Source organism: Marmota flaviventris, chromosome 2 (assembly GCF_047511675.1).
Source record: "Marmota flaviventris isolate mMarFla1 chromosome 2, mMarFla1.hap1, whole genome shotgun sequence".
Lineage (NCBI taxonomy): Eukaryota > Metazoa > Chordata > Mammalia > Rodentia > Sciuridae > Marmota > Marmota flaviventris.
Window position 1 is genome coordinate 200,147,959 of NC_092499.1, and position 16,569 is coordinate 200,164,527.

The following is a 16,569-nucleotide window of genomic DNA, read 5'->3' on the forward strand; positions in this document are numbered from 1 at the left end:
GCGATAGTAGGGGTGAGCAGACCAGACCACACCGTCCCCACAGACAGGGCCTCACTCGGCCACAGCTGAAGAGCCAGTTAAGAGCGGGTGAAGCGCTGCAGTGGAGCCCGTGCTGGCTGCGGCTGCGCTGGGGCTGGCTCCTGGCTCTGAGTTCAGGTCCTGTCTGTAGCCGCCATCACTGGAAGTCCAGGCCAAGGAAGAGGAAGAAGACCCAGGAAAGGCGCAGAGACGGTCCTAGGGAGGGCCGCTAGACAGCTGGCCCTGTTAGCCCTGGAGTTCTGGAGAGGCTGAGCATAAGGGGGAGAATCTACGCAGCCCAGGACGCCAGGATCCAGAAAGGTCCGCAGTTCCTGCTTGTTTACGCGATCCATATGAGAGGTAAGTTCTTTCCATCCTTTCACCTTCAGCCTGTGATGTCTCTGCCCATGAGGTGAGGCTCTGGAAGACAGCATACTGTTGGGTCTTGCTTTTTAATCCAATCTGCCAATCTGTGTCTTTTGATTGATGACTTTAGGCCATTAACATTCAAGGTTATTATTGAGATATTATTTGTATTCCCTGTCATTTTGATTTATTTCTGGTTTCTGATTTGTCTCAGTGTCTCCTTTGGTTGAATGTCCCTAGAGTGGAGTTTTGCTGGTTTTCACTTTATTTTTTCACTTCATCCTCATGGAATATTTTGTTGAGAATGTTCTGAAATGTATACTTTCTACTTGTGAATTATTTTAATTTTTGTTTATCATGGTAGATTTTAACTTCATCTTCAAATCTGAAACTTAATTTTGCTGGATATAAAATTCTTGCTTGGCATCCATTTTTTTTTTCAGACCTTGAAATATATTATCCCAGGACCTCCTAGCTTTGAGGGTCTGGGTTGGGAAATCAGTTGAGATCCAAATTGGTTCCCCCCTATACATAATTTGATTTTTCTCTTACAGCCTTTAAGATGTTATCTTTATTCTCTATTTTAGTCATTCTCATTACAGTGTGTCTTGGTGTGGGTCTGCTGTAATTTTTTACATTTGGGGTCCTGTAACCCTCTTTTATTTGATTTTTCATTCCATTCATTAGGTTTGGGAAACTTTCTGCTATTATATCACAGAAAAGATTGTGCATCCCTTTGGTTTGTATCTCTGCTCCTTCATCTATTCTGATAACTCTTACATTTGGTCTTTTCATGTTATCCCATAATTCTTGGATGTTCTGATCATGGTTTCTTTCATCTTCTCTGCAGGATCAACTCTACTTTCAAGATTGTATATTTTGTCTTCATTGTCTGAGGTCCTGTCTTCCAAGTGGTCTAGTCTGTTGGTGATGCTTTCCACTGAATTTATAATTTGGTTTCCTGATTCCTTCATTGAGGATTTCTGCTTTTTTTTTCTCACAATCTCTGACTGTTTATTGAAGTGATCTTTCACTTCTTGTATATTATCTTTGATTTTACTCCTTATACTATCCTTACTTCACATACCAGTTTAACTATGTCCAATCTGAACTCCTTCTTGGACATCTTCTAATTGTGTTATCAGTGGCTTCTGTTGTTGAAGCATCTTGGTTTGTATGGGGCACTTTATTCCTTTGTTTTTTTTCATGTTGTTTGTGTGTTTTCCCATCTGGAAGTATGTATCTAAGGCAGCATAAATTTTACCCTATAGACCTACAGGGTCCCTGAAGGTTTCTAGTGCCTCATCTTTAATGGTGAGACCAATATCAGCATCGACCAGTGTACAAATATATAGCCTTAAACCTAATAGCTCCCACTAAGGCATTTACTGCTTTCTCACATTGAACCAAAATGATAAATTCAATAACTTTCTATAGTATAAACAGAAAATTTATTAAAAAGGTTTACAATTCCAAATGGTGGATGGGAAAACAGAAATAGTGTACTACATGATGTTCTTGAGGGAGGAAGAGAGAATCTAGAAGTAAAAATTCACAGAAAGAGTGGAAGAGGAGCTGACAGAGATTGGCTGCTGGTTGGAGAACAGGTGGAAAGAAAATCCAAGAAAATAGACAAGAGAGAGGAAGAACACAAAGAAAAAACTTTAAAAAAAGGAATACAACAAAAATCAAAATACCATTCATATGTCATTGTCCTCTGCACACTGATGCAAAAAAACACCCTGTTCTAAATATGGTAGAGATGTTAGAAAATCAAAAATAAAATAAATCTTGCTGGAAAGTCAGTGTTCAACAGTTCCTCAGCCCTGTCTCTAATGTCTCTTGGGACCACCAAACCCAGACCAGCCCTGGCAAACCCAGTCTCTATCCAACCAACCTGGGCCTCAGACCTCAGGCTCGGCCACGCTGCAGTCCCAAGGCCTCAGTGCTGTCCCCACTTGCAGAGAGACCACCAGGGGCACACTCATGCAGAGGGGCAACCCCGAGATGCAGTAGCAAGACAAGGGCCACCAGCACTCTCAGCAGGAAGACCCCAGGCTCCTCCAGACCCACCGGCACCCCCACACTGGACCTGCAGGTCCGTGCCGGAGTCCCAGGCAGAGGCTCTTGTGGTGGTAAACCTGCTGGCACCCAGGCCCTAGCCACCCCTTACCCTAACCCTAACCCTGGTGCCCAACATGGCTGCAGCCACATGCAGCCACACCCCGAGTCTCCCTGGCAGCAGGGCTCTAGGCAGTGGCAGCAGCCGTAGTGGCAGTGGTTGTTGGCAGCAGGCAGCGGGTCATAGCAGCGACAGCAGCTGCCGCTGTGGGGGCAACATCACCAGGCCATCTCCAGTGCCAGCAGCAGTGTCGGCTTCAGTTGCATCCGGGCAGCGGGGTCTTCTGTGGCTGCAGCAGGTGGTTACAGCTGCAAGGGCTGCAGCGCCCAGAAAGAAGACCTCCAGGCGACTTCAGGCTGGCAGCAGTGGAATCAGAGGCAGCGGCCATGGCGGTAGCGGTGCAGGCGGCAGTTGATCGACAGGAGACCTCGGGTTCTGCAGCAGCGACCACAGCGGTAGCTTGGAAGTAGCGTCAGAGGCAGCCAAGGCTGTTCTGAGAGTAGAGCTGCCGGCGTGGCCACAGCATGGGGGAGGGTATTGGCATCGGCACCATTTTTGAACATGTGTTTCCTTTTTCTCCTTTAAAAGAATCGCATACATATCAAAATAGAGTAGAAAGGGAAACATCCTGCTCTCTGTCCACCATCATCACTTTAGGTTTTTCATTTTACTGTGAACATTTTCCGTAAACAAACATCAGTTTCCCACATCTACAGACAGAGTAAATCCACATTCACTGCTTTTCTCTTTGTGCATTAGAACAAGCATTTGTGTCACTCCCGGAGTGCTCTCATTAATTTTTAAGTTCTTGCACTTGTTAGCTGGGGGAGGGGGAGGGGGGCAATGCTTGGAGGTGTGGGCTGCAGGCCCCGTCTGAAGTGCTCACTCTCGTGGGAGCTGGAGGAGGCTAGGAAGGGCCCCAAGTGGCTTGCCTGGGTCCTGAGTTCTAAAGGAACTGAGAGAAACCTGAGGTCTGGTGTGAAGGCTGTGGACCACGGCAGGACGGAGCCCCCTGCACTGGCTGTGTGTGTGAGCTGCATTCCGACGGAAACAAGCAGGCTCCACACATGACCTTGGTTGGACTCTTGCCCAGCATGCATCGGGGACAGGTCAGTCCCCACTGAGGGAAGGGACAAGTAATTGGGGTGGACAGGGGGATGGAGAGAGGGGCCTGTGCTCTGCTTCTCTGCAGGGTCCAGGAGGCCCTGCCCTGAACGGAGGACATGGCTACATGCCCTTCAGCACAGAACCGAGATTCCAGTACAAAAAAAGCCGTAGACCAGCCACCTTCTCCAAAGCCTGGCACGGGAGGAGAGCAGCAGGGACACCTGTGGCCAGCAAGAACTTCCCAGCAGAGTATGGAGACCAGATGAGGGGCGAGGCAGCAGGCCCCTCCTTGATGCCTGGGTCCTGTGAACACTGCTGACACTGGCTGACTCTCAGTGCCCTGGTGTCCTGAGATCCATCTTGGACTTCCCAGCAGGAAGAAAAGCAGCATGGACTCAGAACAACCCTGCCCTGTTTCTTGTTCCCAATTTACAAACTGAGATTCCTATCCACTGTACTTCCTGTGCTCTCTCCCTCGCTGGGTCATGACCTTAGCTCTTTGACCCCTAGACCTAGGGGTGTCCTGGGCTAGCGAAGCCTCGTTGGTTTCACCCCGGGAGCTGTCATGGACCTTGTGTATTCGTGTACGCCCATCTGATCTTCAAAGGGGACACAGCTGCCCTCTAAACCATAGCACGGCACGAATGTTTGAGTGAGAGAGAAAGACGAGGCCCAGGAGAAGAGACAGGCAGGGTGGGGTGGGTCCAGCTAGAGCAAGGGGCAGGACTCACCCCAGACAGGATCTTCAGATGTAGCAAATAAAAATACAGAACATCCAATTATATTTGAAGTTCAGATCAACGAGTACTTTTAGTATAAGCATGTCCCAATATTGCCCAGGATATACTTATACCAAAAAGATGATTTCTGTTGTGTCTGAAGGGCTTCATCTGGTGACCCAACGGGTCCTGTCCTCTCCAGTGCCCAGACTTCAGAAACTGTGAACTCAGAGCCTCGGGGACAGCACGGGAGTTTCATTCGCACAGAGAGAAAAGAAAGAAAAGCAGTAATTTAATTAGCAGAAACATGGTCATGCTTTGGATTAATATATGGAATTAAAATAACATTTTAAAAATGAAGCCTCAGGTGTAACTTGGCATCTGACAGTTTCTTAGAATTTGAGCCTTGGCCGTAATACTATCCATGGCCCCTAGAGGGAGCCCGTCAGGCCTCGTAGCCGACCCTTCACCACCTGAGGAAGGCAGAGGGGTTCCTTCATTGCTGCTCCTGCTTCTATAAAGGCCACCATCTTTTTAGGCCTCTGTGTCTCCCTGCCTCTCCAGCCACTCTGACTCATGTCCTTCAAACTGTATGAACATCTCTGATGTAGGTCTGCTTAGTGGGCCCCTCTGAGACCTCCTGACCCCACGTGGTCTGCCTGGCCACCACTTGCTGAGAGCTCTCACCTCCTGCCCAGCTCAGGACCAGGGGCTTCCCAAGTGCCGGCCAATCAAGCCCTAGCCAGGGGTGCCGCTCCACCGGGAGCTACCTCAGGCAGCCGACTGCTGGTGGGAGTGGCATTCCTGGGCACCCACAGACTGGGAAGGGTGCGAGGCTGCCATCCCTTGACAGGAGAGGTGGCGTGGGTAGCAGGAGTGCAGGGTTGCATCACCAGATGGAGGCTGGGACCCCGTGGGCCTGTCCACCCAGAGCTGGTGCCAGCAAGAGGATACAGTCTCCGCTGCAGGTGGTACACAGGGATGAGGGGGACGGGAGACCTGAACTCCTACAGGTTTCTGATGAACAGCCAACATTGGAATGCCACCTGGAGGAGGTGTCTTCTTGTCCCCTGGGATGAGAACCTATGCGAGGGCATCTCCTTAAGTATGCTGCTCCTACGGCTGGAGAACCTGAGGCAGGCCCAGGGCTGGGCAGCAGACACACAGCTTGTCTGAACCAGGACCTCTGCCTGCAGACCTCTGCTGTCACGGCTGCAGCGTGGTGACGACCAAGTCCCCTGCCCGCAGCCTTGCAGACACCAGTGATCAGCCATGGCAGGATCCCAATGTCAATACTGCCTCTGGACAGATGTGGCCACCCTGTGCCACCCAGACATGACCACCTGTGGAGGCAAGCCTTCCTACCAGGATGCACTGTCCCCTGCCCTGTCCAACACAGAGCAGGGTTCAATACAGCCCAGATGGAAGGGCTGGAGGGGGGCTCCCAGCGAGGCTTCCAGAAGTGACTCTCAGATGACAGCTGGGACATGGTCCCCAGGGCACTGCCAACTCTGCCTCAAGCTTCAGAGTGCAGTTCCAGGGGGCAACTGAAGCATCGTTAGCTTCAGGAGCCTGTGCTAGGTCCAGGAAGGGGGCCACACAACCGTTCTCAGCCCTGGGAGATAGAGACCACAGGACTGGGTGGAGGAGTCACCCTGAGGTGCAGACAAGGCAGCCAGGGTGACTGGGGTGTGGCAGGGGGGTGAGGGTCACCAGCTCAGAGACTGCAGCTTCCTTGGGGAATGGAGAGGCTTGGACATGGATGTGGGGACATGTACAATGTCACAGTGTGATTAATGCCCATGAATTGTACCCTTAAGATGGCAAAAATGGAGTTTCATGTCATATGTACTTTGCCACAATAGTAAATTTTTCAAAAAAGAAATTTAAAAGTTGCCTCAGATCCAATAGGACGGCTTTCCTACACCAACAAAGCAAACTAAGCCCTGAGCAGAGAGAAATCGGGGCTGTTGGTAGGAAGATACAAAGTTGCTGTACTAGGAAACAGTGTGGCAATTCCATGAAACAGTTGCAACAGAGTTACCACTGGACCAGCCACCCCTTCTCTAGGTACCTACCCCCAAGAATGCAAAGCCAGCGCTCCTGGGCGCTCATGGCAGCGCAGCAGCCACGTGCAAAGCAACTCAAGTGCTCATGGAAAGATGAACAGATCAACAAGATGCCATCCAGAGCACAGTGGACTACAACAGAGCCATTAACAGGAAGGACAGTCTGACACCTGCCACAGAGAGGGTGAACCCCGAGGTCATGAAGCTAAGTGAAATGAACCAGCCACAGAAGGACACATGTGTGATGTGACATGGGCTCTGGAGTAATCAAGTCTGTAGAAACAGGAAGTAGAGGGCCGACTGCTGTGGCCAGGCTTATAATCCCAGCGGCTCAGGAGGCTGAGGCAGGAGGATTGTGAGTTCAAAAGCCAGCCTCAGCAACTTGGTGAGGCCCTGAGCATCTGAGTGAGACCCTGTCTCAAAATAAAATACAAAATAGGGTGGGGATGTGGCTCAGTGGTCGAGTGCCCCTGAGTTCAGTCCCTGATACCAAAGAAGAAGAAGAAGAAGAAATAGGAGGAGGAGGAATAGGAAGTAGAGTGGTGGGTGCTGGGGCTGGAAACTGGGAATCCATTAAGTGGGTAGAGTTGGGCTTTGCAAGACAGAGCTCAGAAGTGGAGAGTGACAGTGGTTCACGGCCCAGTGAGTGCACTGGACATGACCGAGCACTCACTTGAAGATGGCTGAGATGTTACATTTTATGTTATGTGTATTTTGCCACATTTTTAAAAGTGATCTTGAAGAGGAAGGGGAGGGGAAGAGGAGGGCAGGGGCAGGCTGGTACACAGAAGGAGGATGGATGGGCAGCAGGAGACTGGCTCTGACCTCACTCCTGCCCTGAGGACATAGAAAGCCTCCATCTTGGTGGAGGTGGCAGCAGAAGGACACAGCAGCCTGCCCCCAAATAAAAGGGAACATGTGCAAGAGTAAGCGGGAAAGAAACCCAGTGTCTATATGCTACAAATCTGAGTGAAGATCGGGGAAGATGCCCGGGGTACCATTTCCAGGGGAAACTAGATTCCTAGCCACCAGCTTCAGTGAACTGACTCTAGGGTCTCTGTGCCTCTCTGATTTGGAGCCGTGTGACAGTTCCACAATTTGAAGCCAGTGATGTAGCGGGAATTATTCTGGGTGTGTGTAAATTGCCAGGGGGCACTACACCCACAGGGCCTGTGCTGCATTAGTGCCAGCCCACGCTCCTGTCTCCCGCTCCGCCCTCGCCACCTGTGCAGGCTCCAGAGAGGAGGCTCTGGGTAATTACGACTTTGTTTCACGTGGGAAACGTGAGAACCATGCTCACCTGTCCAAGCCCAAAGAATGGACTGAGAGACACAAGACACGGAGAAAGCGAGGTTTTGCTTTAATGACAATCTTGCGAGGTCAGGTACATGGTGGTCAGGGACACACAGAGTGGGCACAACCAGTTTATTATCCCCCAAGTGCAAGGTCCCTCCTCTGCTTGCTCATTGGCCGAGTACTCGGGGTGCACAGTCTCCCCAGTGCCGAGGTTTACTTCTCCTATTGGATTAGTTAAAGAAATACACCTTTAGCTGTCCCCACCTCCCTTTGTTCTCTTGTGGCAGGAAAGTCCCATTGAATTGAGGGCTTCCTAGCACCTACACAATTTATGGTGGGTTGGGAGCTTCCTTCTCCCCTCCTGTCTGTCAAGGGGCTGTGAATTTCTACCCTCCACTGTTACCTGCTTGTAACTTTTCATTCTGCTCTATTTCCCCTCCAGCTGCCTTTCTTAGTCCTAAGTCATCTTACATTTAAGGATAAACACTGTGTTCTGGAAATGGACCATAGGACTTTCAAAATACAGTATTTCGCCTTGATTGGGAAGTCAGATCCAAATGTAGCCTTTTAACTATAGCCCTTCCCTTTTCCTCCCCAGTTTTAAAATTAGCCGATCAATTAGATTGTCACCCCAGGCTCCTCCCGTTAGGCCAGCAGGGGCAACTCTGCAGTAGGGAGAGAAGAGGTTGTGCGCCCACCCCAGTGCCCTTGCATGTCAGGCTTTGTTGTGTAGCACCCTTTCCTGCAGAGGTACAGTGTGCCTTGCCGAACGGCTTTGGAGCATATGTGTCCTCACGGCACCATGAGGTATTTCTAGCATTTCTAGCAGTCTCATCTTTACTTTGATCCTGTGCCCTTTGGTGGAGCATCCATCCTGGTCATGCTAACTTTCTGAGGTGGGGATTGCCCATGGTGATGAGTTCTCCCCTTTTGAGCAGTCTGGATAGCTGGCCCAGTCAAGGGCATTTGGGAAGGTCCTTTCTAACTCAGTTGAAGCTTGCTTTATTTCCAGGTCTTGATTAAAGCCAAATCACCAGCTGGAGGTGGTGAATCCTGAGCTCCAGAGGGGCAGTCTGAGCAAGGAGTTAAAGGGGAGGCTGCGGCCAGTATATATTTTCTTAGAAATTGGCTTTTAGTTTCCGTGGTAGGGAATTCTATAGTTTTTCCCAACTAAGGAGACCCATATAGCAGCTCATTATAAATATCAGGGCTAGATAACCATACCAGCAAGAAAGACCCAGAAATACAGATTAAAGTATGCCCTGTAGGAAGTTAGGAAGATTTGTAAGTCTCAGATTGACTCAGAACAAACTTGGGGCTCCGACAGAGCTTTTTGTGATGTTTATCAGGCACTCATGTATTAAAAAGTCCCTCCTTTATAACCTCCCAGTTTTACTTACTTTTGGGAGGGCTGACATAAATGTACATCTTAAGTTATACTGAAAGGATAAAAGAAATTGAAATTAAAATGTAAAGGACCAGGTTTTGTAAAGTTTCTAAGCTGCACTCAGAATCTGAAATTCCTGTGGCAGTTAAGATAATTCCCGGAACTGCCCATTAGATGTGTGTTGAAATCCCCCCCCTTGACCACCTAGTTGCTTAATGACCCGACCTGTGCAGCTCAGCACATACGCACCCCGGGGGCCTAAACCAATCAATTTGAATGTATACCCCGCCTTAGGACTTACCTATCACCCCTGCCTGACCTGTTCCCGCCAATGAATGTACTAATCATGTTTGAGAGTTGTTGTTTAATTTTCCCGTGGTGTATGATGATTTGTTAAAGGGGACTATGACGTGTGTAAAGTCCCTGCCCTCTCTAAAAAATGTATATAAACCCTGCACAAGTTGTTCTTGGGGCTCTTGGCCGCTCTCCCTTTTTGAGTGAGCACGGAGCCCCAGCGCGCTGGATCTTCAATAAACCCCCTTTTGCTGTTGCATGAGACGGTCTCTTGGTGGTCTCTTCCTCTGTCGTTCGCAGGTCCCTTACAATACAAAAAGAACTATGTCTTTCCTTTCAAATGTCCACGTATGGCTGTGCCAGATTCTAATTTCCTGCCAGGTCAAACTCGGCCTTTTCTTTTTTTCCTATCTGTTGTTAACAGTCAGCTGAGATTTGTCAGGGATTACTCTTGGGAACTTATGAGAGAATTTTTAGCCCCCTTAGCCTTTCCTTTATGAAAGGAAAGTGACCACAACACTCGGAGCAACCAAAAGATCTTTATTGCAGCAGTGCAACAAAGAGAAAGGAAAGAAGGAAAGAGAGAGAGAGAGAGAGAGAGAGAGAGAGAGAGAGAGAGAGAGAGAGAGGAAGCGCACACAGGAGAGAGACAGAGAAAGCAAGAGAGATAGCAAGAGAGAGGGAGCAAGAGAGAGAGAACAAGAGAGAGAGAGAGCAAGAGAGAGGGGGGCCTGGCAGGAGGGAGTTTTTATAGCCCAAATCTAATGGGGCCTCTGGGTCTGCAAGTTGCCTTGTTGGTCCAAGGGGGGTTGAGTGTTCAGCTTTAAGCAGGGTTGAATGTTCAGACTTGAGGCAAACAGGTGATAAAGGACCAGATAGAGGGGGGTTTGAGTGCGTGGGCTATCTTGCAGCCAACATCTGTTCAGCCTGCCCAGCAGACAACACAGTTCAGCCTGCTCTGCACCCAACATTCCTCCCTTTTTGTTTTTCTAAGTGACACGGGGGACAGCATAAAGTCCTCTGGCTTCTTCCTGCTTAATGGTGGGTGGCGTTAGACCTAGAAGGGGGAAGTGGAGGAATGTTCGGGGGACAGGTCTGAGAACACCAGGGCAGAAATAACACTCAGTGGCTACAGACAACTACTGTGGTAGGGGTAAAGTCCATAAAAGTTCCTTGAAGCCACAAGTCCTCGATGGCATCAAACCAGTCCTAGATGGAGGAGATTCTTGGTATCAGCCACTGGTCCTGTAGCAGGGACTCTAGGAAGTATTGGAGGTGGCTTGGTTGAATCCAGTAATGTTAAGGGTGACAGACCGCTTGCAGCCAGTGGAAGGGCAATCGCCTTGACCCATAAACTGAGAGTGGGTGATGTCATCCTGGTGTCATGTCGCTTGGATGTAGAAGCGGTATCTGTGGTTTGAGATAAAACTTGAGAGAGAATAATGATTAGTAAAAGAAGAAGAGGGTTGGTGAGAAATTTTGTGTTTGGTGGGCGTGGTGGAAGTCCAGGATTGGAAATTTGGAACAAGTGCCTTTTTAAGGTAGGAGACATGGTGGTACCAGGGGGAGTTTAGGTTTGATGTTTCCTTGTGGGGATACTGTAGAGCAGACAGAATAAGCAGAGTGGACGTGCTGGAGAGTAGTTCTCATTCCTAGGAAGTGAAAGAGGGGTTGTGAAAATTGGAAAAAGGGTTAGAGAGGGTTTTAGATGGGCACAGAGTCTCTGGAGCCAGAGGAGTTGGTCATGAGTCATAGGTGTCCATCTTGGGCATCAGGGCTGGTAGTCTTAAAGAAGTAGTTGATTGACCAGCTTGTTGGTGAATTTATGTATCTGATCTTGCATGAACTTCTGTTGGCAATTTAATAGACAGGGTCCTATTAGGAGAAACATAGAGAGGACTAATAGGGGTCCTGTGAGGGAGAGGAGTCAAGGCCATACTTAACTGAACATTCCCCATGGAGCCTGTTGGCTTAGTTGCTGTCTCCTCTTTTCTAGCTGTTCTTGTCCTTCATTACTCCCAGGAATGACTGGTTTTGGCTTAACTGGTTTTGGTAGGTGTTTAAGACCAAGTTGGTCAAAATTGACTTTGTTTCTATCTATTGTTAAGAGTCAGCTGAGTTCCCATAGGGGTCGCTCGTGGGGGAACCTGAGAGCAGCTTCTTAGTTCTGCTAGTGCCATTTGCGCTAGGATGGGTCCAGGTCTTGCTTGACCATGTGGCTTTCCTTGGAAGCATCAGGGATGTCTCCTGTCTCCAATGACCCTCCTATTCACAGCAAATGCACTGATTGGCTTTTTATTCTCCAGTGGTCTCATTAATCTCCCTGATCAGGAGGTTATGTGGCCCAGAGTTGCAAAGCTCTTTCCCTGTTCCCTGTATTCAGACTGACTCAGAGGGCCAGAGCCAAATATTGGTTTTTTTGGCCATTTTAGTTTAACTTAAATCTTGATCATAAACATCCAGCAAAGTCAGTTTCACCCTAAATTAAGAGTATTGGGCTTTAGCTGAAGTTTGGCCTACTTTGGAGTCATTCTTACATGTAGTAAGATGGGAAGCACAGCCTTATCTCAGGTAAGCCAGGGCTCTTTATAAATCTTAGGTAAAGTGTTCTAGTATTGAAGCTGATCTTTTTTTTTTAATATTATTTTATAAAGTTTACATATATTGTTGCTTGATGTCACATGAATACTAGCTAACACAATATGATATTACATTTAAATTGTACCTAGTGTATAGAACTTTATATTAATCTTATTGATAACAGGTCCAGTTATAAAACATTAAATGATATAAATAAATCTCCAATATGTTATTTTTATAAGCCTAAAATAACCATGCAACCTTTTGGAGAACACCAGCTTGATATACTTTTTTTTTTAAAGCTTCTATCTTAATGACATATACCTGGAAAATATGAGCACATTCAATGTACAAAGAAGAGTAATAGTACCACAATTATTATTGATGTTTTTATATTAGTCAAGTTTAGCTTTTAGAGAAATAACATATTACAATATTGCAAAATAACAGTTGTTGTTTAACCATAGTTGTATATACAGACCTTCTTTAGCACTTACTTAAACCCTCTTATTTACTTAACAGACTCTCTTATCCAGAAACACATTTTCCTTCTATTAAATCCATACCTAGAACCTTCTAATTTCTCTTTCCTATTTGTTAACTCTTTCTTTTTTTTTTACATTTTTAAATAATCCTTGTAAATTTCTGAATTTAGGCAAATTATTTCATTTTAATAAGAGATATTTTGTTATTTGCAGCACACAATTAATCACATCTGTTGACCATTTCATGAAAACATGAACAATGTTTAAGTATATAGAATTATACTGTTGTAGGAACAGACAAGGCAAGGCACCTAAGATAGCACTGAAGATAGGGAAATAGTTTTATTTGGTTGCAGCCGGATTTAGAGGGCACATCTTCTGCTGTAATAAATTAATCCCCTGAACCCCAAGTTTAGGTTGTTTCAGAATTTTGTACCCAACATGTAAGGGAAGGGGCTCAGAAGTTCGTAGTCTGCAGAAGTTTACAAAAAGCAGTTTTTTTTTTTTCCCTCTGTTCTGGGCAAGTTAACCCTTCAAGGACACTTGGGAGAGGGAGAGCTTTTTTTTTTTCTTCCCTTTCTCTCCTCTTCCCCCCACCCTCCCCACCCCTGCCAGCTGTTATCATGGAGCCCAGTTGGTAACCTCCTTATCTTAGACATGTAGCCTTCTCTGTGAAGCCCCAGCTCAAGGCCAGAGGCCTTGTTTTACATATTTTGTGAAAAACTAGTAAGGGGGTGTCTAGCTTTTGGAGTGCTGATTTTTCCAGCCAGTGACCAAGTAAAACAGGGCAACAGGAAAATAGGAAGTTTATCTACATTGAACTTTTTGTAGAGATTCTTTTACTGAAAGTCCTAAAATCAGCCATGGTGAAGATTTCTGGAGAAGGTCAGTTAAGCCTTTTCTGTGGGCCTGGGTAAGGAGGGGAAGATGGGAAGGTGGGGCTGAGAGCAGCTCGGTGGATCTGAGAATGAGGAAGGAGTGATGTAAAAGAATAGGATTTTCCCTAGCAAGGAAAACTTGAGCAGCAGAACAGGTAGAGCAGAGGGGAGAATGGGAGTGAATATCCCAAAAAAGCCTGTAAGGGACAATTCTTAGTAACCTGTTTTCAGTGATGACAAAGCAACTTTAAAGGCCATTTTCACCAGATCTCTGATAGGGGTCCAAGGGCTCTCCTCAGCTGGTTTGAGCTTTGGGTTAGCTGGTAAGAGGACCTGGTGGGACCCGGTGTGGGCACTGACAGGAGAAGAGAGGAGTGAGTGGGTGAAGGGATTCCTTCAGTACTTGCTACCTCAGAAAAGAGGCAATGTTTTGAGGAAAGATGGTTGTTTAGGTTTTTGATCTAGTGAGCGGAGAGGAGAAGTCAGGTTGTTCAGGTGGGGGAGATAATGGGGGGGCTGGGGCAGAAGGTTGAGGATGAGGACCTATTTGAGCTGGGCGATAGGGTGGAAATTCATCAGGAGGGTCAAAAGTAGTGGATGAGTCCAGAGGAGGAGGAGATTGGGGATCAGTGGTTGTGGGTGTTGGTTTGCAAGCTAGAAGAATTTGCAGAGGTCTGCAAGAGGTGCAGAGAGCACAAGCAAGAAGAAAGCTTTGATATAGCAGCTTTTTACCCATTTTTTCGAATGCTCACAGTAATTGTAGAGATCCCTTAGAATGGAGGGATCCAGGGACCCAAAAGGGGGGCCATCTGCTTTGGTTGTCTAAGGGATAAGTGGGCCAGGCCTGGGTGCTATATTTGATCAATTTTGGGGGTTTGATGTCTGGTGTCAAGGAGAGGGTTTTGAGGTTATCCAAGAGGCATTGTAGGGGAGAGTCGACCGGCAGAGAGGACACATTATCCATGTCGCAAAGTAGTATAAGGAGGAGGGAAGGGGATGCAAACTTGGTATAGAGGAGAAGGAAGGAGACGCAACCGTAGTATAAGAGAGAAGGAGGAAACTGATTTATTGGCAAAAGGGGTGTCCCCGCTAGAGCCAAAAATCAGGAGTGCCTTAGTGGCAGGTTCGAGCTGCAGAGATTGGTCGTCACCGAATCCTGACAGTCGAAGCTCTCGTCCTGGACGGAGCCGGAGCCGTGGGAGACCTTGGCCAAGGCTTTTCTTTTCGGGACCCCTCCTGGAGAGGACGGAGACTTGCAGAGCCGGAAAGAGGGGAAAGAGAGAGACAGGGGAAGAGGGAGGAAGGGGAGGGTAAAGTTCTCTCTAGCAGCCGAGTCTTGAAGGTGTGAGGACTAGGATTTTAGGAGAGCCACAGAAATGGTGAAGGTCTGGGTGGACTGTGATGTTCAGTTCTCTGTTATGTGTCCCTGGAGGTTACACAGTCCTTGAGGGAGACCTATAAAGCCTATGCCGGTAACTAATAGCTGGGAAGGGAAGGGAATAATTTTGAACCCAGGAGTCTATTCTGCCCTAGGAAGGAGTCCCTGAGGGCCACCGTAGCCTTAAAGGCTGTGGTGGGGTGTTTTCCTCCCCACAGGTGGGCAAAGAGGTTTGCCGGACAATCAACGGCCAAATCCTCCTGACACCACCACTGGGTTTAGGACTCCAGGAAGGGGAAACTCACCAATCGAAGGTCGGTGGTGGATGGAGTTCTGGCAGTCGAGAAAATGGGTTCAGGCCTGGATTCAGGCCATCCGGTGAGTGGCACTTCCAAAGGAAGAGGGACCCAAAAGTGGGTTTTAACCCTCTCCCGGGTTTCGGCACCAATGAAAGGAAAGTGACCACAACACTCGGAGCAACCAAAAGATCTTTATTGCAGCAGTGCAACAAAGAGAAAAGAAAGGAGAGAGAGAGAGAGAGAGAGAGAGAGAGAGAGAGAGAGAGAGAGAGAGAGGGAGGAAGCGCACACAGGAGAGAGACAGAGAAAGCAAGAGAGATAGCAAGAGAGAGGGAGCAAGAGAGAGAGAGCAAGAGAGAGGGGGGCCTGGCAGGAGGGAGTTTTTATAGCCCAAATCTAATGGGGCCTCTGGGTCTGCAAGCTGCCTTGTTGGCCCAAGGGGGGGGGTTAAGTGTTCAGCCTTAAGCAGGGTTGAATGTTCAGACTTGAGGCAAACAGGTGATAAAGGACCAGATAGAGGGGGGTTTGAGTGCGTGGGCTATCTTGCAGCCAACATCTATTCAGCCTGCCCAGCAGACAACACAGTTCAGCCTGCTCTGCACCCAACACTTTACCAGTTGTGCCATCTGCCAAAAAGCTTTTCCTTTACCGGTTGTGCAAAACTGTAATGCTGGGTTAGAGTCTTGCTGACCACATGTGGCTTTCCTTGGAAGTATCAGGGACAGATCCCTCTCCAGTGATCCTCCTCTTTGCACAATGTGTAGTTGGCTTCTTGTTCTCTAGGTCCTTTAGATTTCTCTGATTGGAGGTCAGGTGACCTAGAGTGTTAATGATCAGAAATAGGCTTAATCAAAACAAACAGCTACAAGTCAGCTCTTCAAATGGAAGTGTGGCCCTTTTATGTGAGATATAATGCATAAAAGGGAGCACTTATGGGTTATTTTGCCTGTGAACCTACATAAACGTTCATTTTACAAATGTTTATATAACTGTTACGGCTGTTGACCGGTGAGAGTCCTTGCTTCCCCAATGTTGAAGAATAACACCAGAGAAGCACGCCGAGGCAAGGTCAGAGTGGAAAATTAGAAGTTCATTAAAGGACAGCAGAAAATACTTCTCCCGGAGGATGAAGGGGACCCAAGAGGTGGAATCCATGGAAGTGTGGTTGTCTCCCCTTTGTATAGTTCTTTCAGTGATGGAATGTAGGTGGGAAGGCTGGAAGGGTTGGGACACAGGTGGGCCAAAGAAGTAATCTGGGCAGGAAGGACTTCATTAACATTCCTTTGGGATGGGCTACCTTCAAATCTGCTGGGGCTGTTCATTAACATTTCTTTGGGATGGACTTTGGGCCTAGGGCTTTTCTTGGGACTTCATTAACATTCCAAGAGTTTCCCGGAATTCATTCTCAGCATGGCCTCCATTATAGATTTCACTTGATATTAGACCCGATTTACCTAACTACCCTGACTACCTAATTTTAAATCTGGCTTCATAACCATTATACAAGCTTCACACATATTTAATTTCAGATGTATACATATCTCTAGTCAAATATATTTAGAGTATCAACT

General features: G+C 47.6%; 1 long non-coding RNA gene across 1 annotated transcript; it reads right to left on the reverse strand.

The window, feature by feature from the left end:
- Window positions 1–9,898: 9,898 nt before the first annotated feature.
- On the reverse strand, window positions 9,899–15,590 carry LOC117794682 (uncharacterized). The gene is made up of 2 exons (XR_004618530.2): window positions 15,005–15,590; window positions 9,899–10,806 (listed from the first exon to the last, which is right to left on the reverse strand). It is a non-coding gene; the product is annotated as an uncharacterized lncRNA (long non-coding RNA).
- Window positions 15,591–16,569: the final 979 nt, after the last annotated feature.